We start from the raw sequence: 24,460 nt of genomic DNA, 5'->3' as shown, positions 1-24,460 counted from the left end.
CCAACAAGCCGTGCAAGCCTTCGCTCTATATCTTCCGAGTGACTTCCGTGGAGCACTGTGTGTTAGCGTTTAGTGTTTCCCATTTGGCAGTAATAATCTTTCTAAGTTTGACAAGATTTAAGTAATTTCAAATTGTTTTCAAGGCTCACTTTCAATTCATGTTTTAAATTGCAGTATATGAAGCATGTAAAACACTTGTTTCGATGAGAACATGACGCTTGCATTTAGTATTTACACAATATGAAATAAATCATGTCAGAATTAATAAGGTCTAATTCTATTAATGTCAGAAAAGATTAACGTAGCTTCCCTCTTCTAAGCAGACTTACCCAATACCCTTTGAATTATTCTTGACAGTGTTAAAATTAGACTAAGCCTACAAATAAAATAGGCCAGCAAATAAATTGAAGTAATAAATTAAGACATTGTGTAAATAAAGGAATCTGTGGTAGGAGAATCCAGATTTGATTGAAAACCCTTAGTAGCTTTGTCATCGGGAACACACTTATTACTGTATCTCTGGATGATTCTGTTGCCTCTGAATTGAGCTTGTTCCTTTATGTGATTTTTATTAAGTGTAGTATTTATACTTGGGATATAAAAAAGTTAATGATAATTAACAGAGGCTATACCACAGCAAATGAGCATGATTTAATAATATAACAAAAGATTTTGCTTGTCCGTTTGATTAGCATGATCAGAGACAGCTAAAATGCCTGTGTTGGCCTCATGAGTTTGTACAGTCAGTAAAAATGCAGAAGGATGAGTTAACTTGCATTATCCCTTTTATTCCACATTTATTTCCATTTGTTTCCTTGCATGGATTAGTACTCAGGGGGATCTGTTCTTCTAGAAAGAGGGAAAAATAAGATGCCTGTTTAATTTAACCTTTCACTGAACTTCTTCTATTAAGCCATGAAAAAACATTTGCTTTCATACACACGGGAAAAAAATGTTATTTTGAAATATAGTTGACGTTCCAATTGGTAGTAAATGACATTATTTCCGTGTTTCATTAAGAAAAATAAGGATGAAGTTGGAAGGACTAGGAAAACAAGAGAAGAGATAAATTTATGTGAAATAAGGTAGAAGAATATAGGAACTTCACCATGTTCTTAATGGGCCAAGTACTCTGCAAAGGATATTATGGATATATATTATTAATTATTTATATATATTACCTATATGTTATTCAAATTTTAGTATATACATTTTTTATTTAAATTTCCTGAAATATTTTATGTAAAATTTATTATCATCCAAAGGACAAAGTTTAGTCAATTCATAGAAGAAAAGTTTGTTTTGATAATGAACTATAAGTAAGATGTGATTTTATTTTCTTTCTCCCAAAGAGCATGATTTAGAAATCATGGATTAATACATGGCTTTAAACATTTAATTGAAAAGAACAAAATGGGGAAGATATAGGTTGTAATTGCAAGGTTTATGACTACTTTGCTTGTAGTTTATATTATAATCTCATAGCATACCTCTAACATGAGATATCTCTGAAAGGAACAAATAACACATTGTAGGGAAATGTGAGGGGACCTCCAGGGCAAGTGGATGAAAGCTGGGGAAATACCCTTCTCCTCGGAGTGGTGTGCTGGGGAGACTCCGATGACGTCACAGGCTTGCTACACAGCCAGTGGTAAGTGTACCACTGTTTCAAGGACTATGGGGTCTAGAAGGAATCCACAACGTTATCAGTGCTCTCCCTACCTTTACAACCTGATATGATAGATAAATTTTACCATACCTAACCTAGTGATGACAATTAATGAAATAACTAAAATAACCCAATGCTAAGTAAGCATTAGATACTGAAAGCTGTTGTAGTAGGGAATTGTCAAGGCTAAGGAACTTTGGACATTATGACAAAATTTTATTAGAATAAGGGATGGTGAGTGAACCTAAGAAAGCCCCCATGAACAGATATTTAATATCCATAAGGTAAAAATAACAACAACAAAAACCAACAAACAAAAATTCCTAAATGTACTTCTGTAATTGTAAAGAGATGTTCCACCGATGGCTGTTTATAATAGGGTAAGCTTGGAAACAATCTTGACTTTCGATAATTGAGAAATATTATGCAAGGGAAAAGTTAATTCATATCATGTAATGAGCTAGTAATTGAAAATTATGTTTTCCATGATAATACTACTCAATTATTTGGAAAAAAATCTCATTACTTATGTGAAGCAAAAATTAGAACATGATAAAAAAAACTTCATATGGAGAATAACATTGATTTTATTAAATTATTTATTTTAAACATACAAAAATTATTTCTGGGTCAAGTTGTCAAAGGGGCCGCTACTTGCAACCTCTCCTCTGCTCAGCACAAACGCACACACACGTGCACACACAGAGGTCGTGTGCATACTTCTCATTGTAGAACTCAAAATAGAAGACATTTCCATGGAGCAGAATCCAAGAGAGAAACATCAGCGTTGAATAGGTTTGGATAGGCACCGCCGTGGGCAGCTGCTGAGAGTGATGAGGCTGTTGAAGTTGGAGTTTACTCCTTTCTTTCCTTCATCTAGGTCTAGTATGGCCTTTATTGGAAAAGGCAAAAAAAAAAAAAAAAAATAGCAACAAATAAATTTTGACCTGAAATTAAATGAGTTAAAAGATCACTGAGCTTCATGGAAAGCTGTGAGCTTAAGCCAAGGTGAACGTCAGACATTACTGAGTGGATGGAAGCTGAGGTTCCTTTATGCTCTGTGTCATCTGGACACATGGGGACTGTCTGTTCAGGCAAGTCCAAATTCTTTTGGTTCAGTGATGAAAACTGGAAAGATTTCTTAATGCTCTCTGCTAAAAGCCATTCTGGTTCTTTATTTTCAATGCTGAGGTCTCCCACCATTGGAGAAGTCCATCTAGTTTTTCAAGATACCTGTGGGCATAATCCAATACTGGATGAATTGCTACTTCACAGTGGCTTGAAAGTTGAGCCACCTGGATGAAGGTTTGTGGGAGGAGATTCCAAAGAAAGATGACCACTGGAAGATTCATGCTGGGAACTCCACCGGACCCTGCTCTACCCACCTCTTCCCCTGGCTGATTTAATCTGTGTCCTTTTGCTGGGATAAACTGTAACTGTGAGTATAACAGCGTTTAGTTAGTTCTGTGAGTCCTTCTAGCAAATTATCAAACCCAAGGGTGATCTTGGAGACTCTCTAACTTTACAGAAATACTCTCAATCACTAATGGTATATTCTTGCCAAAAATACATGAAAGTTGGATCTAATCGTGAGAAATAATTAGACAGATCCAGAATGTGAAATATTTAATAAAAACAATTAGCGAGAACTCTGAATTTTGTCAACAATCTGAAATTAAATCAACCAAAAAGGTGGAAAGAATTCTTCTAGTATAAAGAGTTGTAACATTCAGAGGAAGAGTGAAATGCTGCTTCTAACCACAAAAAAAAAAGGTCTTTCTGTTTAGTTGTGGCCAACATAGGTCACGTGCCCAGTCCTGGACCAAGAAGATGCAGAAAGGGATTTCTGTACATCGCCTGGTATAAGCCTGGGTTTGGGAACCGCTCCTGGTAGCTTTGATGAGGTTGTTCTCATGTGCTTAGCTTAGTCAGGGACTATCTCCAAAACTGAAGGTGGAGCCATGTTTCCTTTCACATATGTTACATGGGGGAAAAGAGAGAAAGCAACAACACTCTCCAAAGCATACCCATGCTTTGTCTTGATTTGGGGTTCAAATATGCAAAAACAGGCAGCATCCACATTTTTCTGAAACCCAAGTTCTACCATATCCATAGAGCTATGTATAATATTTGGACTCTGACCACAGAGACTTAATTTTATTTTAATATAGCTCAACACAAACCAAATACCCTTGAGAGAATGACTGACAAATAACAGCTATTTGAAAATCACCAAGGAACAATGGCTTGACATATCACTGTCCTATATTTTACAGATACTTTTTGTCTAAGATACAACTAATACTGATTAAAAATATCTGTAGCTACAGTGCTTCACCAGGGGGCTTCCTGGCTCCAGCTCACCCATTATTTTTTTTTTTTTTTCCTAACAATGGGCAGGTCAGAGCAAGTTTGAGATGTGTATTTGATTTCTAGGGCCAATCTAACCAATTGGAGATATCTAATTTATTTTCTTGTATTCCATGTTTTAAAAAATTTCTACTCCATTAATCACTTCTATTTTCTTCTATTATTTTTAGAATCATTGGATTTTAGAATCAGGGTCATCTCAGTGACCATAGCAAATCAGGACATGGGCCAAACACAGGTCAAATCTGTGCTTTGCCATTCACTGGCCCTGGGGGCTAATGAGTAGTTTTCACCTTGAGCAGGGTGAGAGGTGGTTCAGAGAGTGGGAATTCACTCTGGCTGGCCTGGACCTTGTCCTGCCAGGGAACATATGAGTTAGCCTAAACCTCAGAGGTAGGTTTTGATCTGGCCGTACTTTTCCCTAGAGCTGTCAGCGAGTCTTGGCAGCTGCTGTCTTTTTCTCTTCTTTCTTTTCATGCAACATAGAGCTTGACAGATTAATTTATTTGTCTGTCTTTCTCAGGTCAAAGAGACACTGCATTGGTAAAACATTTTCTAGAATTTTTTAATGCACATTTCTATATTTTCTTACCTCAGCACCTGCCCCACAATCTGTTCTTATACACAATAAATGAACACATGAATTAGGATCTTGATTAAACAAACAAAACAAAAAGTAAAACACTAGCTTTCTTTAGAAAACTTACATCACAGTCCTTGTAAGGTTGCTTGCCTGGGCTGTCGGCTCAGGACTCACCTGTGGGCAGGCCAGTTTTTGACTGTAGAAATTATTTACTCTGGAAGGCCGTGCACTCATGGGCCTGTTCTACTTCCCTTGGGCCAAATTTTATTTAACATTTTCTTTTGAGTATGTAGTATGGCATTGATCACATTAAAAGGATTGCTATCTCTGTATAGCTTGCAAGAAATTTCCTTTGGGCGTCATTCAGATAATGTATACATACTGGTAACCCCGTAAATGTGCGTGGCCCAAGAAGACAGATCAGAGGCTGATTTGACTTGTGCGTTGTCACATATGTGACATTTCCTGATCTGTTATGATCACTTAGATGACCTCACATTCTAAAATTCAGTGATTCCAAACATAACAGAAAGATAAAATACAACTTTTCAAAAATTAGATACAAATAAATAGATTAGACTTTTCTAATCAGTTACATTGAACCTGGAAATTAAAAACATTTGAAACAAAATAATATTAAAAAAAGTAAAAGTAAAAACTAAGAAAACATACATTTAACAAAAAACAGGCATATACCAACTTAAACGAGCCAAACATATGATCAGAAGATACCCATTGAAGGGCCTGCAGATGATTAGCAAATGAATATAAAGTTTTACATTACATGAATCTAGGACTAGCACCAGGAATGTTGTGGTTGCCACGTAAGGTGAGATGTTGAGATTAGAAATGATACATTTGTTGCCAACACAAACAACTTCAATAGCTTTTTAAAATTTTGTGATATTCACTTAATAATATAATATAAAATAAAAATAAAAATGGTTATTATTTTGAAACATTTTGTTAGAAAAAAATCCTGTTTGCAGTCATACTGGTTTGAGTAATTAATGACTGTTTAGCCCTGAAGAAAATATATATACTAAACTGGCTTTATTTTTAGCTATAGAAAATAGGCTTATGTTTCTTTGTTAAGATAAAGAAAAAAAATCAAAGTCATTGAGCTTGAAAATATTGTCTGAAATTCAAATATAGAAACACAGACTGAAATAAACTATAAAAGTAGCTCATTTTCCTTTATTGTGGGATTTTACATTCTCTATTAATCCTCAAAATGCAAGTAAATACCAATTTGTAATAGTTCTTAGCTACAAAATGGAAGGCTGGTCACAAAAGAGAATGAAACACAGATATCTGGCGTTTCCACGGGAACACTTGAGTAGTATGATGAGTTATGTCAGTGAAATCCATTCTGGGAAACGTTTGGTAACCTAATTTTCTCAGTAAACATAAAACATTGACTTCTCCATCTGACAAGCCCCAGTATCAATGGATTAAACACACACCGCGCTGCCAGCCACATCCCTGATAGCGGGACGCAAAACACAAAAGAGGAAAATAGCTTCCATCTTTATGGGAAAGGATCCATCTGACTTTTAACCTGCTCAATCCTCTCACCGATGTTCGATAACAATTTATCCTTTAAATGCTACTTAATTTAGCCTTAATTTATTTTCTGGCAGGTGAATCCCGGCAAAGAGCAAACTGGAATTTAATAAGAACCCATTTTCCCTTCTTAACCTTCATCCTTTCAAAGATGCTGCAGCACAAACAGTTATAGTGTTTTTCAACTTTATTTGCAACATAATGTATTTAATGAAGATGACCAGGAAATTAAAACAAAAATGCAGATCCTCTATTCTCAAAAGCACATCAGGCTTCCGATGATGGTGGAAGAGTGAAGTAATCATGTGAACAATTACTAAATGAACGTATTTTAAAAATACATATTTGAAGCTGCTATATATAGCATCTACATATCTCTATTTATATATATTTTGAAGGAGCATCCTAAAGCAAGGAGGAGCAGGGGAAGAGTTGAAACTCGAGGAATGGTATTGGAAGAAGTAGGACCTGGCAGTTGTGACTTTCCAAGTGTTCTGTTCAACCTCCGCAGCTCCAACCTCAGAAAAATGGTGCCGGGCAAAACCACACCCTCCTTAGTTCAAGGGGACAGATAGGAGAGTTCAGGACTGGAAATAAAGGAAGAAAATTTACAGGTAAAATCCAGAGTTGCATGAGAACCACAGAGACAAGGACCCATAATAAACAAGCCCAGAAGATTAAGAGGAGATGTCATATCTACCAAATAAAAGCAAGAGAGGAAGAGTAAGGGAAAAGTGTAACATATGAAAGATGCTATGGAAGTTTAAAATAAGAGAATAAAATTGATGGTACATTATAAAGGTGGAAAGATGCAGTTAGGAAACCTCTCTAAATTAGCATAAAAATAAAAAGAGAAGAAAGACATTTAAAAATACATGGATATAACAAAATAAGTGTTTCCGTTTATTATGTCCAACCCCCTACTTGTGGGTGTGTGTAATTAAGGAGACAAACTTATCAAGAAAATAGTACAAGGAAATTGCTAGAATGGAAGAACTTAAAAATGCCATATTGAAATTGTGTAACTAGCACCCAGCAAAATCAATGAAATGATCTAAATAAAAGGATAATTTTGTGAAACACAATAATACTAAGGATGAAGAAGACTGCAATAGCTTATAAAAATAAAAAAGTAGTTTTCCTTCAGAGAAATAGAAATCAAAATAAATTCACACTTCTCCAGCTCAACTTATATTGGAAGAGAAATTAAAATTGATTCATACCTCTCCTACTTCTAAAACATTGGTAGCCAGAATACAATGGAATATGCCCTTCAAGTTCTGAAAAAATAAATTAAAAAGCTTCTGCACAGCCAAAGAAACAGTCACGAGAATAAACAGACCACCTACAGAATGGGAAAAAATTTTTGCATACTACACATCAGATAAAGGACTGATAACAAGAATCTATTTAGAACTCAGGAAAATCAGCAAGAAAAAAATCAAGCAACCCTATCAAAAAGTGGGCAAATGACATGAATAGAAACTTCTCGAAAGAAGATATAAGAATGGCTAACAAACATATGAAAAAATGCTCAACATCCCTAATCATCAGAGAAATGCAAATCAAAACCACAATGAGATATCACTTAACCCCAATGAGAATGGCCTTTATCAAAAAAACCCAAAACAACACATGTTGGCGTGGGTGTGGAGAGACAGGAACACTAATACACTGCTGGTGGGACTGCAAACTAGTGCAACCCCTGTGGAAAGCATTATGGAGGTATCTTAAACAGATTCAAGTAGACCTGCCATTTGACCCAATAATTTTCATCTTAAAATTTCACTACCAAGTGAGGAGAGAATGAAAGTATCTTTAGACATGCAACGACTCAAAATATTAACCCCTTTGGGACCCTTTCCTTCAAAGTTGGTTATATCGTCCTCTTTGTTTTTTGCCTCACACCTGACTGAGTTCTCTTTAATTTACTTTCAAAATATTTTTCTTCCCAGTGAGCTTTTTCTATCATCACTTCCTCCCACCCCTTCCATGCCACCTTCATATATATCTGCACACCTGCAATATCCTCCTTTTTCCACAGAACACCCTCTAATTCGCTCTTCACGTGGCATCACACAGCTCTTTGTCATAGATTCACTCATCTCACTAGCTTAACCCCAACTTTTAATGGTTACTTATTGCATTTGGGATACAATCACAATATTTAATGTAGCTAATAATGCTCTGGTACAGTAGCTGGAATCTTTAGGGATAGAACCCACTTCTCCAGAATCACTTGAATCAATTATCTTCCACTTCCAAGCATGGAGACCTGTTTCTGCTTTCTTGCTCACATAAAACGCTTTCCTTTTGCGGAACCTTATCCCATAGTCTTTATTTTACCTAATTGACTCATCTCTCAATTTGTGTCTTGTCTAATTCCTGTCCATTCAAACTTCACGTCTTGCATTGTGCTGGCATTTGGATAAAGCAGGGATCACACACATTGTTGACAACAGCAGGTAGTGCAGCATCTGGTGCAGGGCAGGTGTGCAGGAAAAAGTGGCTGAATAAACGAATCATTTTCTCTCTTTAGAACCAAGATTGCTCTCTCTGAAGGAATGAAAGTTAGAACAGGTATTTTTTTATATGAATTGAAAAAGGTAGAGTTTCTCGGGAAGTTTATGGCAAATTTGAGCAACATATTGGGAAGATCGAATGCAGTCAGATGTATCATAAACACACTGGAACCTTTTTACTCCCTCTTTTGTTTGTCCTTCCACCCTTTCCCTTTGTCCTCTTGCCTTTCATGTTTTTCTGGCATTTTAAAATTTCATCATTATACACAGATTTGGCTTTCCGCTCTGCCTCAAGTGACTTAGATAGCTAATGAGAGATTTAGGTTACATTGGCCAAGTATGTGATCATTCCAGCTTCACAGGATTTATAACAAAAGCGTCATATTCCAACTCCTCGTGCAGTGAGGATTTAACAAGGACGGCGTCTCCTTTTCTTTTTCTAGCAATAGCTTCTTCCAGGGGGAGAGCCGCAGTGGGGCATGGTACATAGAGATCAGAAAGCAATTGGTATAATACTCATGCATACTACGTAAGTAGAAACTTTCCAGTTAAATTTCTGTTATAATCCTGAAAATATTTTTATGTTTTTTATTAAAGAAATGTCAAAAGCACAGACTAGTTACAAAAATGATACAGTGAGCCACTGTGTGTCCTTCATTTAGATTCATTAATTGTTTATTCCTCTCTCTCTCTGAATGTACATGTTTTGTCATTTTCTTCTTTTCTTCTTCCTCCTCCTCCTCCTTTTCCCCTGCCTTTGTAGTATCATCCTCATTGTTTTAGTATTGACAAATCAATAGAGAGTAAGTTGCAGACATTAAATGCTTTTAACTCTAAAGACTTCACCATCTATCTCCTAAGAACAAGACCATTAGCTTAAACATGTACCATATAATAATCAATTTTAAAAATTATCATGATATAATACTATTACATATTAGAAACTCAATATTCACATTTCACTAATTGTTCTATTAAAGTTCTTTTTCAGCTTTTTTCCAACTGAAGATACAATCTAGCATCATTTTATTTAGCTACCATGTATCTGTAATCTTTTTCTGGAATAACTTCTAAAATTTACTTTGTCTTTTATGACATCTACTTCTCTTTAGGAGTATACACCAACTGTAGTTGCAAATTGTCCCCTGATTTGTGCATTTCTGATTGCTTCCTTGTGACTAGAGTGAGGCATGTTTTTGTTTGTTTGTTTGTTTGTTGGCAGAAATACTACCCAAGTTAGGCACCCTCAACCTGTCTCATCAGGACACAAGTATTTCTCTCCTTCTTGGTATGCTGACATTAATCACTGGACCATAGTGGTGCTATGGTTTGACAGTGTCCCCCAAAGTTCATGTCATTGGAAAATTAAACCCCAATGCAACGATATGAGAGGTGCGACTTTAAAGATGTGATTAGGTTAGGAGGACTCTGCCCTCAAGAATGGACTAATGTCATTATGGGTGGAGTGGGCTCCTTACAGGGATGAGTTTGGCCCCCTTTTCCTCTCTGTCTCATGCTCTCACTGACTCTGCCTCCCTCCACCAGGGAAGGCCCGCACCAGACACAGGTGCCATGCTCTTGGACTTCCCATCCTCCAGAACCATGAGCCAAATAAACTTCTCTGTATAAACTGCCCAGTCTGTAGTATTCAGTTATAGTAGCAGAAATTATACCTAGGCAGGTAGTATCTGCCAGATGTCTTCACAGTAATGTCACCTTTTTCCTTTGTCACGAATAAGGAATTTCTGGAGAATCCCACTGAGGCTATTCCAATATCTTGCTCTCAACAAACTTTTACCAAATGGTTTCAGCATTCACTGATGATTCTTGCCGGAATCAGTTATTACTAATGTAGTTGATAAATGGTGATTTTACTACCTCTGTCATTTGTTCTCCATTTATTTGTTGACATTGAATCATAAGGCTTTTCCTCCCCCACTACAACTTTTTGAAGTTAATTTAATTATGTGCCTTGAAATCAGCATTATGAATATTAAGCTGTAACTAAAATAGGACAGTGTATATACCTGGCATATAATATGCCTTTTTTCCCACTGGAAATAAAACTCAACCCAAGTTTAGCCTGATTTTTACTGATAACTTGCAAGGAATTTTAGGAAAATCAATTCACATCTCTAAATCTTAGCATTTATATTTATCCAATAAGGGTTTTATGCTATTTAGTATCTAAGTTTTCTTTTATTTTTAATAGTCTATAACTCTTAAACAATTTTAGAGTGAGATCCATGTAGAAGTAGAAATTCTCCCTTTTCAGTCTTAATAACAGCCAAGTTGATTAATTGCAATTGGCTAAAAACTGGCAAAAAAAAAAAAAATATTTCCCTAACCCCATTAACTTATTTTGGATCTCACTAAACTTTTAAATTCACTTGCTTTCCTTTTCCCTTGTCTATTTCAAGCTTATTTTCGGCAGTGTTTCTTCTCTGGCAAGCATATTTGGAAAATGCACAGATTGAGCACCAGTGTGGGAGGAATTATACAGCTAAAAAACCATCCCATGAAATGATCACGGGTATTTCAGTTTGCTTCAGGATTAATTATAGTTCTATAATCCCCACATCAAGGCAGCCTGTGGGTTAGAGGCAGGGCTGAAGGAGTTGTCATCCTCGTAATGACATTTAAGGGGAGTGAGTTACTAAAACAGAGTCTGTACCCATTTCAACCTAAATTTTAAAACAAGCCATATAAGCATTAAAAAAAAATGATCCCAGACACATTCCTAGCAAATTCTGTGCTATAAATTGTAAACCTATGAGAAAAATGGGGTTGAAAGCTGAGGGTTGACAAAAAGTATCACCTCAGGAACCAATTGGGAATAATAATTTTAACATCATTATTGATACTTAGCAAGAATCCAGAGAGTAGAATAAAATATCATTCTGGGAACCATACAAGAAATGTAAAATACTTAAGCATATATTAAAGGTATAAAGTTTAAATCTCATAAACAATATATTTGTTCATTTATCTTGACAGTGTTCAAACAGTAAATTACATATATAACATATACCCAAAACAATTTGTTACATTCATGCCTGCCATTTTGTAACTATAAATTTTAAATCAAGAAGTATTAAGGACAGTTTACAGTTCCACAGTGATTTTCCTAGAAATAAAATATTCAAAAAAAATGCTTGATAAATGGTCACTCCATCTCTACCTATTATCTGTGTTTGATATGTATATGCATAAATTTGCATAAATATCTTTATAAATATATGAGTGTAATAGATCATTTTTACTGAGTACTTCTCTGGAAGGAGGTGCTAAGCACTTCACATGAATTATGATTTTATACAAATTATGTTGTTTAGTCTTTTTAATATTTCTATAAGACATTTACGACTATTGTCCCATTTTGCAGTCTAGGAGACCAAGTTAAAAAGTGATTAAGTAAGTTGTTCAGAACCAGATTAAATGGTAGAAACCACTGAGGAAACAGATCATATGTGGTTAAATGCCACGTCTTTTGGTCTTAAAATTTATTTAATCCAATGACAATATAGGCATGTTTCTCTCTTTTTCTTTCAAGACATATTTATACCATATATACATATGTGTGTTAAAATTTTGTCTTTATTCATAAATCTTTATATAAATTTATATTTATTTATAAATATTTATAAGATATGTTAATTTATAAATATTTGTTTATAAATATACATATACATTTTAAAATTGTATAAATATAAAATAAATTATATATAATTTGCATTTGTCTTTACATTTACATACAGATGTGTGTGTATATATAATATATATACTTATAAAAAGCATTGTGTACATATATATTTACTGTTTTATTTTTTTCCCCAACAGTATGAGGAGCCTAGACTGGCCATGTAGCTGTCCTGGCATACAGTTTGATGAAACTCTGGGTAAGTTCTCCACTGAAAGCATTGTTATTTTGGTTACTATGACCTTCAAACCCTGTAAGCCTCAAGATTGTGGGAATGGGAAGAAAAACCCTTCTTTGTGGTCTATTAATCTAATAAGGAGAGGGGCTGGTCTTATCTCCGTCTCACGGATCCCAGCTCTTACTCTGGTGTCAACAGTGCAAGGTATTGCTTGTGGATTAGAAGTTCAAACAGAATTCTTTAAGACGACAGTCCAAACTCAACAGATGTCTTCTGTCTGGTATCATAACTGAGCCTTGAGCAGGCAATTCCTTCTTTCCCTCAAGCCAGCTGTGTTAGGCCGATGAGACACCTGGAAACACCAGTACATTTCATGGATGTGAGTCTCCTATCTCACTTTCTTTGCTATAAAATGAGGTATTTGTTGGTAGCGACTGACAAGACTTTCTGAAAGTCCATGAATGGTGATTCTGAAAGAAATGTTTCACAAAGTGGAGGAAAATCCATATCAATATCTCTAAAACAAGGGATTTCTCTTTTCATAATGAAAGGAGTCCAATGCAATAGACTTGCCACCAGCTAGATGGTTGGTCCTTTGTGGAATGGTGCTATAAAAGGGTGGTCAGTATCGGCCTCTCCTTGGAACTGGGCACTCAGTAGGGCCAACAGCCCATCAACCGTCGTGAGTGGAATTCTGTGTTGCTGGCCCTGTGCAGAGCCTCTTATCCTGGTGCTGTGGCCACTAGGTTGGTGGGCTATTGCCTAACCCTGGGTAGCTGTGACTGGCAGACACAGGCACTGTTATCCTTTTGTGGTTACTGAGAGCTCCTTTGCAGGCAATGCCTTCGGTTAAGCATTTACATGAAATTCGGATTTCTTCTCACCCTGGGCCCACTTCAAAAGGACCAATAAGCTACCTCTTCCAATAACATCCTCGTAGCTCATTTTCTTGTTCTAAAGCCCCAATGATTGGCCACTCCATTAACCATGGTCTATGGGTCTGTGTAGGCCATCACTTCAGGCACGTATCCTCGCACACAAAATGCACAACCAGATATCCGATCTGAAGTTGTACTCACTGACAGGCCTCCCCTTCACCACCATTTTGGGGCCACTTCTCACTGGAGCTGCGGTTGGCGTCTACATAGCTCATGGAGCCGTCTTTGCAACAGGGCTTTTTCGTCTTCTGTTAACTGATCTCTGGGAAGTCCCTGTGATGCAAAGATTGCAATTGGCCGAAAAATGGCAATGAGATGATTACCCCATTAACTTTATTTGTTCTCATTAAACTTTGGGATTTATGAGTGTCATGGGTTGAGAGAACATGGGAAATTTAAAGGAGAAGTCTCCGGCATCGTGAGAGCACAGCGCACCAGGTTGTGAAGTGCACTTGTTTCTTCCATGTCTGTTCTCACCTTGTCTCAAACGTGATTTTTTTATTGAAATGTGGATTCCTGCTGTGCACATATAATCTTATAATTGAATAAGGTGACACTCACTTCAGGATGTTAGTTTTAGGATCACAGTCACTGCAGGTATCATGACCAGGTGGTTCAGTCGTTATTAGGCTCCCCAGAAGCAAGCCAGAGGGGAACTTGCTGGCAGCCGAGTACGTGGCCTTACGCCAAAATCCTATGTTTATAAGAGCTTCTCCAAGACTCTGTACAGCTCTGTGTCTGCCCTGGGACCTTAGATATTCCTGCACTGTAAGTTATAATGCCCACATAAGGAGTAGCTTACACTGGACCTTAGAACTGTTTCTGAGACTTTTATTTGTCCAGGCCTCTCTTAAAACTGTCAGCGTTACCGGTAACCTGGTTAATGGATTGGTACACAGAGCCAAATGTGGCTTACGTTGTCTTCAAAATCCAGATGTCTCATAAACATTGCACCTCTTTCCTTTTTCATGAGTTGTGCAAATGGAAGCAATAGGTGTCTTATTTTAGAAATAACTTTCTGTCATATCCAAGAACTGTGGACACCATACACCTCGTCAATGTGACAGGTGCCTGAATTCTCATGAGGTTGATCCTTTGTTTTTGGACACACATGTGCCTTACTAAAATATGTAGGGCACTTGCTACTTTCTGCGCAGTAGAGTCAATTAGTATAGCTATCATCAACTCAATGGACCAGTGAAATATTCTACAGGTTAGTAGGGCAATCAGTGTCCTCCCAGACAATATTATAGCAAAGAGCAAGAGAGCTGGCAAACCTCTAAGGCAAGACAATGAAGTGCACTTCTGTCCCCGCCGTGGGAGCACGGATTGCCTTCGAATATGGTTGTTGATGGGAATTAAAGTACTTACTAGGTCAACAGCTACATGCTCAGCATTTATCTACTAAAGATACCACACCCTGAGCTTCAGCGGCAATGGGCTTCACCATCTGTTTGTGTTTACAAGAATTCACATCCAGGCTCCAAGATCAGCACTCACCAAAGAAATGATTTAAATGTGGATGCCGTACGAACTACAAATGCTGCATCTTTCTATTATTTGGTGGTGGACTAATTCTGCAGTTCTACCAGGACAGTTTCAATGTGGACTTATGATTCACACAGCTTGCATCGATTCAGTGGCTTCCTTCTGGCTTTTCTTACCCCATACATCTCGCTCCATTGGTCAGGTGGTAACAAAGATGAAGAGACTGCAAGTTTCAGTCTCCCAATTCTCATTTGCGCTCTCACCGTGACATTTGCTGGCCAAGCTGCTACTGTCACCTGACCTCCATGAGCCTCCACTCTGACTGGTGACTACTGTGTTGTAGTTTTGTTCAGAGCTTGTATTTATCAAAGTAGCCCATGGAAAATCATGGCATTTTTTCCTTGTAGCACATTGTTACTCAGCCAGGCAGACCCGCTAGGAGGCTTAGAGGAAGATTCTAAGATTCTAAATAGGGATATGTGGCTGTATCACATGGGTCTTTCTCGAAGAGACCTAGAAGCCCCTTCAGTCAAGGCACCAGGTCTGTAAACTAGACACAAGCCTGACAATCCCATGATGATAACCTAGAGTAAGCTTTCAGCCCATTAGACTCAAAATGGTCCTGCCTATGTATCTCAGCGGAGCTCCCAATTATTTCATTCCTGGGAATGACCCAGTGATCAATTTGCCATCACCACAGACCCCTCAGCTTATGACGGTTGTTGCATCTGCCTTGCCTCTGATGGAACAGTGACCGTACCTAGGCTTTCAATGACAGGAGGGAGCTATTTCCTCTGAAATCCCAGATCCCAGTCCAACTTCACCTGCAGCTTACAGAGGACAGCAGCCGTCAGTGTCTTCCAGGATGTGTGCGCTTCTCTCTCTGATGTGTCCCTTGTGCCTTCATTATGAGTGTCTGCTTGACCCCAGCCTACTGCTGCACCTGAACGCCAGTGACTAACCTGGCATGTGATTAAAGCTACTCCCTGTTGCTCAAACCATACAGTAAATTCTAAATCTTGTAATGAGTGCACTGATATAAGGAAATTTGAATCAATCCAACATTATTTTGGATTTCCTTGAACTAATACCTTTAAAATACACTCCCACACGTTCAGTCTAGACTCTTCATGGCATACATTGGCGAGAGCCTAACACCTTCTCCGAGTGTCCTTCTCTATCTGGGTGTATTGGGACATAACTTCCATTATAACATACAGGCAAGTGTCCATTCTGAAGAGTGTGTGTATATGTGTGTGTATGTAGATACACTCACATGCATGCACACACAAACACACACATATAGCTGATAGATGAATGAAAACTAATTAGGGATATAGGTATAGATTTTTTTACTCATGTTAGTGAAATTTATAGAGGCAACTAATAAGAAAAGATGGGAAGCTTGTCTAAGTGCTCACAAGTGTAAGTGATGTGCTGGGACCCAGATCCAGTTCTTGCTAGAGGCACTCTGTGCTGCTCACCACAAGATGGTCTTAGCTGAAAACAGGCTTCCCCCACTTTCAACATCATGAAAGCAGCAGAGGGTAACCTGATCCACAACCTTAAATGCACATAAGAAATCAAAATGTCAGCATAGAAAATTAGCATCAACTATACTGGACCATGGGTGGCACATTTTCTATGAAGTACAGACTATTTTATAGCAGTTAAAAGTAGAAAACAAGAATTTTGCTAATAAATACAACTATGCCAGCATTGAGAACTATTTAAATTAAAAATAATCAGATGACCCTTCCTAAAACTCTCTGTGCAGAATCAGGCTAAGAGGTGGGAAAAAAATCTCTCAAGACATAAATATTTGGAAGATGAGAAAGAAAATTATAATATCATGTCTTCACACAGTTCCCTAGTTTGGCTGGTCAGAAAATGTAGCAAATCAGAGGTATTTATAGCCAATCATTAATTATCAAAAAATTAGTGAAAAATCCCAAGGGCATATTATCCCATGTCATAAATAAATACCTAACACCCTGGGAAGATAAATGGGACAGATATTTTTTTTTTGCAAATTTTTTTCTTTTTGGTAAGGAATTTCAGAATCAATTTGCTTTCATTCAGCAAAGAATTCAATACAAGTTGTATATATTTAATATATTACAAGGCTGTGTCCAGAGTAATTGCACATCAATAATGCAGACAAGCGTTGGGACACATATGATCCCTCTAGACATTCTTGCAAATCATTATATTGATGAAATAATCATTAGAGGGAAGGCGATGAGAAGGCTATAGGGAAATTGCATCATATTATCCAAAACATGAACAATGGATTAATGTATTGGAGAAGAAAAAATATCTCAATCATTAGTAAAATTTTAGGAATAATTAGAAGTGCTTAGAAGATGAAATATCAAAAGGAATTAATTAAGTAAAATAATTCTATTGTGATAGCTCTCCAAAATAAAAGTTAAACACAGCTCACAGGAGAAGTTTATTCTATTTCTGGTCATACTGCTTGATTTGGTAATGCAGTAACTTGAAAATCAAGGATTATTATTTAGGAAACACAACAACACTACAGTCAAGGCAATTAAAAATAGCGACACAGCAGCATATCCCATTAGAACTCCTCTCACTCAGACGTGACTCACTTTCCAGGTATTTTTGGCCAGAGGCACCATTATTTCCCAGTTTGCAGGTGGTCGCTGTAGGGTCAGAGACGGCCAGCGGCAACTGGAGGGATTTGGTGCAGGAATTACCTGCATCTCAAAATTGACCCCATAAAACACAGAAAATGTAAACATTAATTTTTATAAAAAAGAAAAGTACTCAAGGAACTATACAATAAAGACAAAAACAAACCAAGCAAGAAGAAAAAACTAAAACCACACCAGGGCCAGATGATGTCACAAGGGATTCGTTCCTAATTCTTCATATACCAGCTGTCTCCTATTCCCCACAAATCCTAGCTCCGTTACTGTTTAACAGTGTATTCCTCAATGTAACTAGATAAGAGAAATTAATCGGAGGCATAATAACTGATAAAAACATAAGCAAAAATTCTCTATATACAGAGAATGTGATGGTATAACTGGAAAATCCTATATAATCAATAACACGAACTTAATCAGAGAAATTAGTAGAAAGGAAGAGCTTTCATATCACAAACAGTAACAAGTTAAAGGATATAATGGTCAAGAATACACCAATTACAGTTTCAATAAAGATGATTAACTTGGAAATAAACTTAATGAAATTGTTAATAAACTGTAAAAAATGTGCAAACCAGTATGAGGAAAATGTAAAACCATCCCTGAAAGACACAAATGTGGATTTGAACAAATAGAAAATCAATACCATGAACCCCTCTGTGCTCATAAATTTGATACCTTAGATGAAATGGACCAATTCCTTAAGTACACAAAGTAACACAACTTATCCAACATAAAATAGATAATCTGAGTAGCCCTATAATTTTTAAGGAAGTCAAATTCACAATTAACCACGCCCTCGATGAAATCTTGAGGCTTGTATGGTTTCACTGATGAATTCTACTAAATGTTTAAAGAATAATTAACATTAATTCTACACAATTTCTTCCAGAAAAAAATTAGGAAGAAATAATTGAACACATAAATAAATGGTGGTGAATGAAATATCTTCCTTTAAATAGATGTCTGATTATTAAACGTAGAAGAAATGATAGAAATGAAACATTTGCCAAACACCATAGTAATAATTGTTACATCAATCATCAACAAATTAGAAAATTAGTAGGTGAAGAAAGACACAAACTTTTTGCATAGTCTCCAATTATATCTCCACAAGAAACTTACCGATTACAAGAGGAAAAATCATAATGTTATGGTGGAGAAACCTGGCAACCAGTGCCTTGGCTGCGGGGTGGAATTTAACATTACTGGTTATGATGCGTATCAACATTTCACACTCATCATATGAATGTGCTGAGGACAGCACATTCTATTACCTCTGTGGTATTTTCACCAAAAACTCAATCTAACCATGAGAAAATATCAGACACATCCAAATTGAGGGACATTTTAGAAAATAATTAGTTAATACTCTTCAAAGTGTCAAGGTCTTAAAAGACAAAGAAATATGAAAGAACACTACTCCCAGGTCAGTGAACACTAAAACAAACAAACAAACAAACAAAACGACAATAAGTTTGTGAGCAGGATGTAGGGGGACATAGATCAAAGGGTAAGGGTGAAAGGATGCAGTAATCTCAGACAAATAAGCCCAGAGAGCCAGAGAGCTAATGTGCACCACGAGGACTGCAGTTAATAATGTTGTGTTGTATACTGGAATGCACTAGGAGAATAGGTTTTAGGTACTCTTACCACCAAGAAAGAGAAAGGTGACTATGTGAAATGATGGATATGTTCACATCACTAGGCATATATATATCAAGACATCATGTTGCATACCTTAAATACAGACAATTAAAAAAGTCATGACACCTAATGCCCTGTGGGATCCTGGATTGGATTCCGAACCGGAAAAATGACATTAGTAGGTAACTGGTAAAGTTGAGTCAACTCCGTACGTATGTAACACATTGATGTTAGTGTCCTGACTTCCATATCTGCCCTACGTTATGAATGATGCTAACATAAGGGAAAGCTTTGTCAAGGGCATATGGGACCTCTATGCACTACTTTTGTAACTTTTTAAAGTCTAATGTTATTTCCATGTAAATGTTAAAAACAATAAAGTCACAGGGTTCCCTGTAGAAAATTCTTCACTGGCGTCCCAAGGCACTTACAATAAAATCCATCTCCTAACCTTGCCCTGCCAGGCACGTGCCTATTTCCCAGATCCCAGCACAGCAAGTTCTACAAGATTTCCATATTGCATCCTTTTCCTTTCTCAAACCCACCAGAATTGACTCAGTCTCTGGAATGTTCTTGGCTCAGGTCTCTGCATGGCTGGCTTGATTCTGAGCTCAATGTCACCTCTTCAGGGTGGTTTTCCCAGGTCACCTCTTCTAGTGTGATAACTGTGGTCACATGCTAGCACAATGCCTGGCTTCACTTTTTATGACATATTACTCTTTGTAAATATGTAATATCTTAATTGCTTATGTGTTTGCTATCTGTTCACCCACTAGGATGAAATTCCAGTATGAAAAGAAATCTTGTCTATCGTTTGTATTACTATGCTGCAGATCCAAGAACGTGAAGAATGTCATAGCTGCTTAATGAGAATTTTTAATTAATACTAGAAAGTGACTCTCCACTTGGTAGCATTGGCCTATAGAGGAGAACATACTTATACCATTAAAAAGTGAAAGGAATGTGTGCCAATGCAGGAAGACTTGCAGATTTAGTGGCCAGAAAATGGCACAGTTCACATTGGATGGTAGGGCTTTAGGGAATTGTAGTGTAGGGGAAGAAAAATAGAAAATTTGGAAAAGGGGTTTTATGAAATAGGCATTGCATACTGGGAGGGCTAGCTGACTCTAATGTTGGAGAATTGAGTGCCCATTTAAGTTTGAAACTTAGGAACATAAGTTGACATGTAGCTGCCGAATCCATGTCTTGGTGCTTGACAACATTTAAGTCTCACCCCTCCCTGGTCCTCTTGAGCCAAAGCCTGCAAGCTCTCCACCTTGGCGTTGGTGGGAGATTTAAACTGTGCAAGCCCCTACCCTGGCACACCTTCACCCAGCCCCACACACCTGCTGACCTTGATAAACCCCCAGCTGCTCACCTTTTCCTGCTCTGTCAAGGTATTCGGGGCCTGCTTGGGAGGCTCACCCTGCTCTCCCATTGCATAAGCTCTAAACCTTGTCACACCGACGTGGCATGTGTGTAGCATCATTTGTCTCAACACTGAACCAAATTTGGGGACCAGGGGATCCACCCCGTCTTTGCAAGGCTCTCAACAAGGAGACAGTGGGTAGAGCAGGTGCCTGGCTCATTCCAGAAAGGGCAACTGGTGCCCGACTGGAGTGAGACGGAAATTACTAGAGAGACGGCTGGATTGTTAGGAATGGGGTGAGCAGGGCATTAGATCTCAGAAAGTTTTGTTGATTGTTTTAAGAGCATCTATTTTACTCTTGATGAAATAATCTATCATTTTAGGGTTTTGAGCAGAGGATGGACATGATTTGCTTTTGTTTATTTAGTTTACAGGAGTGTAATGGTGATATATTTCGCATACCATAAAATTCACCCTTTTTAGCGTATACAATTCAGTGGGTTTTAGTATATTCACAAAAAATCTGGGATGCCTCACGGATTTTCATGTCATCCTTTCTCAGAAACCACATTAATCTTCTCTGCATGTTGTGCTTTTAGTAGCTGCGCTGCCCAGCGAGCACCTGCATTTATTTCTGCAGCGCTGCTCTTGCTGCAGGGCGTAGAGTGCTGGAGAAGACACGTCCCAAGAATGGGGACCAGGGGGCTCCTGCGGATCCAGGGAGAGAGGAAAGTTGTTCCGTGCATTGCCGGGGAGTGGGGAGAACTCGGGGGGTTCTGGATACAGCCCAAAGGTAGAGCCAGCAGGATTTCCTGACGGGTTGAGTGTCACAGGTGCCATGTGTCTTTGTTCAAAATGAGGACGTCTCAGACAGGATATGGGAGTGGAATGAGCAGTCAGGTGCAGCCCAGGAACACGGGAAAGGGAGGAGAAGTTTTCTGCTTCCAGTGACGGAAGAAACCTAAAGTGATGCAGGTTTTGTTAAATGAACAACAGTGCCCATCTTCAAACCTGAAATCACTAGACACAGCCACACGTGCTCAGAGAAGCTGCATCTTACTGAAAGAGATCACCAGCCGTAAGGGCTGAACAGAGAATATATTAACAGCTAACTTCTCCGGACAAAGGAAAGTAATAGGCAAACATCTGTAAACCCAATAAATAGTGATGACCCAATAAATTTATAGCTACTAATCATTTTAGAAATTTATAGTGTGTACCTAAATTGCTTCTCTCTTTCTTTGTGTGTGTGTCTGTCTCCTCTATTTCTCTCCTTTTCTCTCTATATATTTCTCCCTTTATCTCTCTCTCTATTTCTCTCTCTATATATACATTTCCTTCTCCATTTCTCCCTCCTTCTCTTTCTCATTTTCTCTCTTTCTTTCTCTCAGTTGTCAAAGCACTTCTCTAAAAGCTGCCTAGTTTTGTCTTGGCTGAACTAAAAAGACAAGAGTTTCCACACCAAGAGAGAAATTCGTAGGAAAATCGAGGTCCTGGATCCTCAATGTTGTCACGGCAGCACCGGGTTTTGTTCATGCAAGATACTCCCGAGAGTTACTAGGACTGCAGCCGGGTTGAGGCGAAAAACCAGGAAAGAAGATTTGAGGACAGCCAAGGTGGACAACCCCGCTCCTACTTTTTTTTTAAAGACCTTTTGATTACCAGAGCCTTATTTTATATTGCAATTAAAAAGACTTGAAAAGTACCTCATCAAACCAGCATGCAAAAATGAAAGCAGAGAGAAGCCAATTGGGTGCAGTTAATTTTTAATTATACTCTCTCTCTCTGCTCTGGCTTTATTTATCGCCAAGCAGCTGTAAGGGTAGAACCCACCAGAGGGTAAATCACTAGTTCTGTGTGAACAGGAATATCTTTATAGTACATTGTTCAAAAATAGATTACGAGTGAGATTGACACAACTCAGAACAGCTTGTTTTTTCCTCCTTAAATGTCACAGTGATATAATCCCGTCTTGACAAAGCCAAGGTTGCACAGAAGTGCACAAAAGCCGTAGTTCTCAAATTCCTCCTGCTCCCGCTTGAGGAAATGGTATGTTCAAATCAAGAAGAAAAACATCAGTGTTCAAATTAAGAAGGAAAAATAAAAAACACCAATTAGAAAAACAATCTACTGACTGCTTTAGATGCAGTTCCATAACCATCCTTTATCATCTGGGGACTTTAAAAATAAAAGGGCAATTGGTGCTGTTATGAAAGATTAGATTGATTTTAAATCCCCCACATACTTGCTCGCGGCTTCACTGTTTTTTGCCAAAACACAGTCATCCTGCCCTGGAAATGCACCAATCTTTGCAGGCTGATGAAATAGCCCAGGCTGGCTGCATTCCATCCGGGAAGATGCCTTATAAGGTGAACAGAATCCAGAGTTTGTCAAACATGTTATGATACAATGGGGGTGTTGATGTAAGAATATATGGAGTGGGAATTGAAGCAGAGAGTTGCGAATTTCAAAACTTATTTTTCTTTCCAGATCTATTGATCATGGGTGAAATTATACTCAAAAATAAAGATCTATCCAGAGAGTGACAGCTTGCGTCCTTCCAAGTCATCTCAAGGTACTGAGTCTAGGGTACATTTTCTGGGGTCACGTGCATCCTCAAATACAGATGAAAACAGTTAAAACCAGTTCCCAATAACATGAAAATAAACCAGAGAGAAGATTCCTTGGGAGGTGTGTTGAGTGGTTGATGAAGTGTTGATATTTAACTACGACAGTGTTGTACACCCCTTTTGTGTTTGTATAATGTTGCATGCTGTTTATCAAGCGTAAATCAATTTCAGTTCCTCTAAGTCAAACAGGGAAAAAAAAAAAAAAAAAAAAACACCCGAGAACTGTTTCTCTTACAATATAAGAATTAGCTCATCTAGTCTCACCTTTCAGGTGAGGCTAATTGGCAATGCTTGGATCAAAGGGAGGTTCCCCCCCACCTCTTTGAGTTTTGTTTTCTTTTCACTTATTCATTTATTTGTTTATTTTCCCATTCTGAAGTGACTTTCCTGCTTGAAAGAACTGCCACAAGGGAGTGTTTTATCTTAAATTATATTAGACTTGGGTTTAAAAATGGATCGATCACGTGAGTACTAAGCATTAGAATTGGCGAACACAAGTTATGCTCCCATAAAGGTGTTAAATTATGAGTTTTTAACATGGCTAGATTTGTACCCAAATCCCCACAGTGGTGTATTTATTGTTAGAGCATGTGAGTGTTTCCTTTGTAACAGTCAGACCCGGAGACAACTTGGTACATATGTTTCCAATTTACTCACACTTAGCTCATTGAAGTCTGGAGTTGTGGGGGAAATGCGATGTCCAAGAAGCTGCTGAGAGGCGCTTTTCTTGGAAAAAGGAAGTAATGTTCTTTTATTTTATAGTTCACAAACTGACTTCTAAAGATTGGAGTTTATTTCAAATGTATGAAATCACAAAGTTCAAGTATGTTCTAAATTTGGCAAGGCGTTCTTCCATTTCTGTTAGAATGATGTCACCGCATGCAGCTACAGGCAGAGAAACGGCTAAACCTCTAGACAAAAGCAGCATAAATCGAATTTCCAGTATTCCTCTTTCTTCGCACTCCTTACGTGGAAGCCAAATCGCCGGTGCACGTTGTCAATCCATCCTGTCGTATTTCCCAGTAATTCCAGAACAAAGTCACGGCTCTGGAGCAAATTTGCTTAATATTTTTAAAACTCATTTTCATATTTTTGAGAGATTTTATTGCTCCAGGGAATCCTCCC

The 24,460-nt window shown here is 37.8% G+C and overlaps 1 non-coding gene across 1 annotated transcript; it reads right to left on the bottom strand.

Annotated features, from left to right (window-relative positions):
• Positions 1-21,222: 21,222 nt before the first annotated feature.
• LOC138375440 (U6 spliceosomal RNA) lies at positions 21,223-21,327 on the bottom strand. The gene has a single exon (XR_011231510.1). It is a non-coding gene; the product is annotated as a U6 spliceosomal RNA (small nuclear RNA).
• Positions 21,328-24,460: the final 3,133 nt, after the last annotated feature.

This window comes from Eulemur rufifrons, chromosome 25, assembly GCF_041146395.1.
Source record: "Eulemur rufifrons isolate Redbay chromosome 25, OSU_ERuf_1, whole genome shotgun sequence".
In the NCBI taxonomy this organism is placed as follows: Eukaryota; Metazoa; Chordata; class Mammalia; order Primates; family Lemuridae; genus Eulemur; species Eulemur rufifrons.
This window is presented reverse-complemented; position numbering and strand designations above follow the sequence as displayed.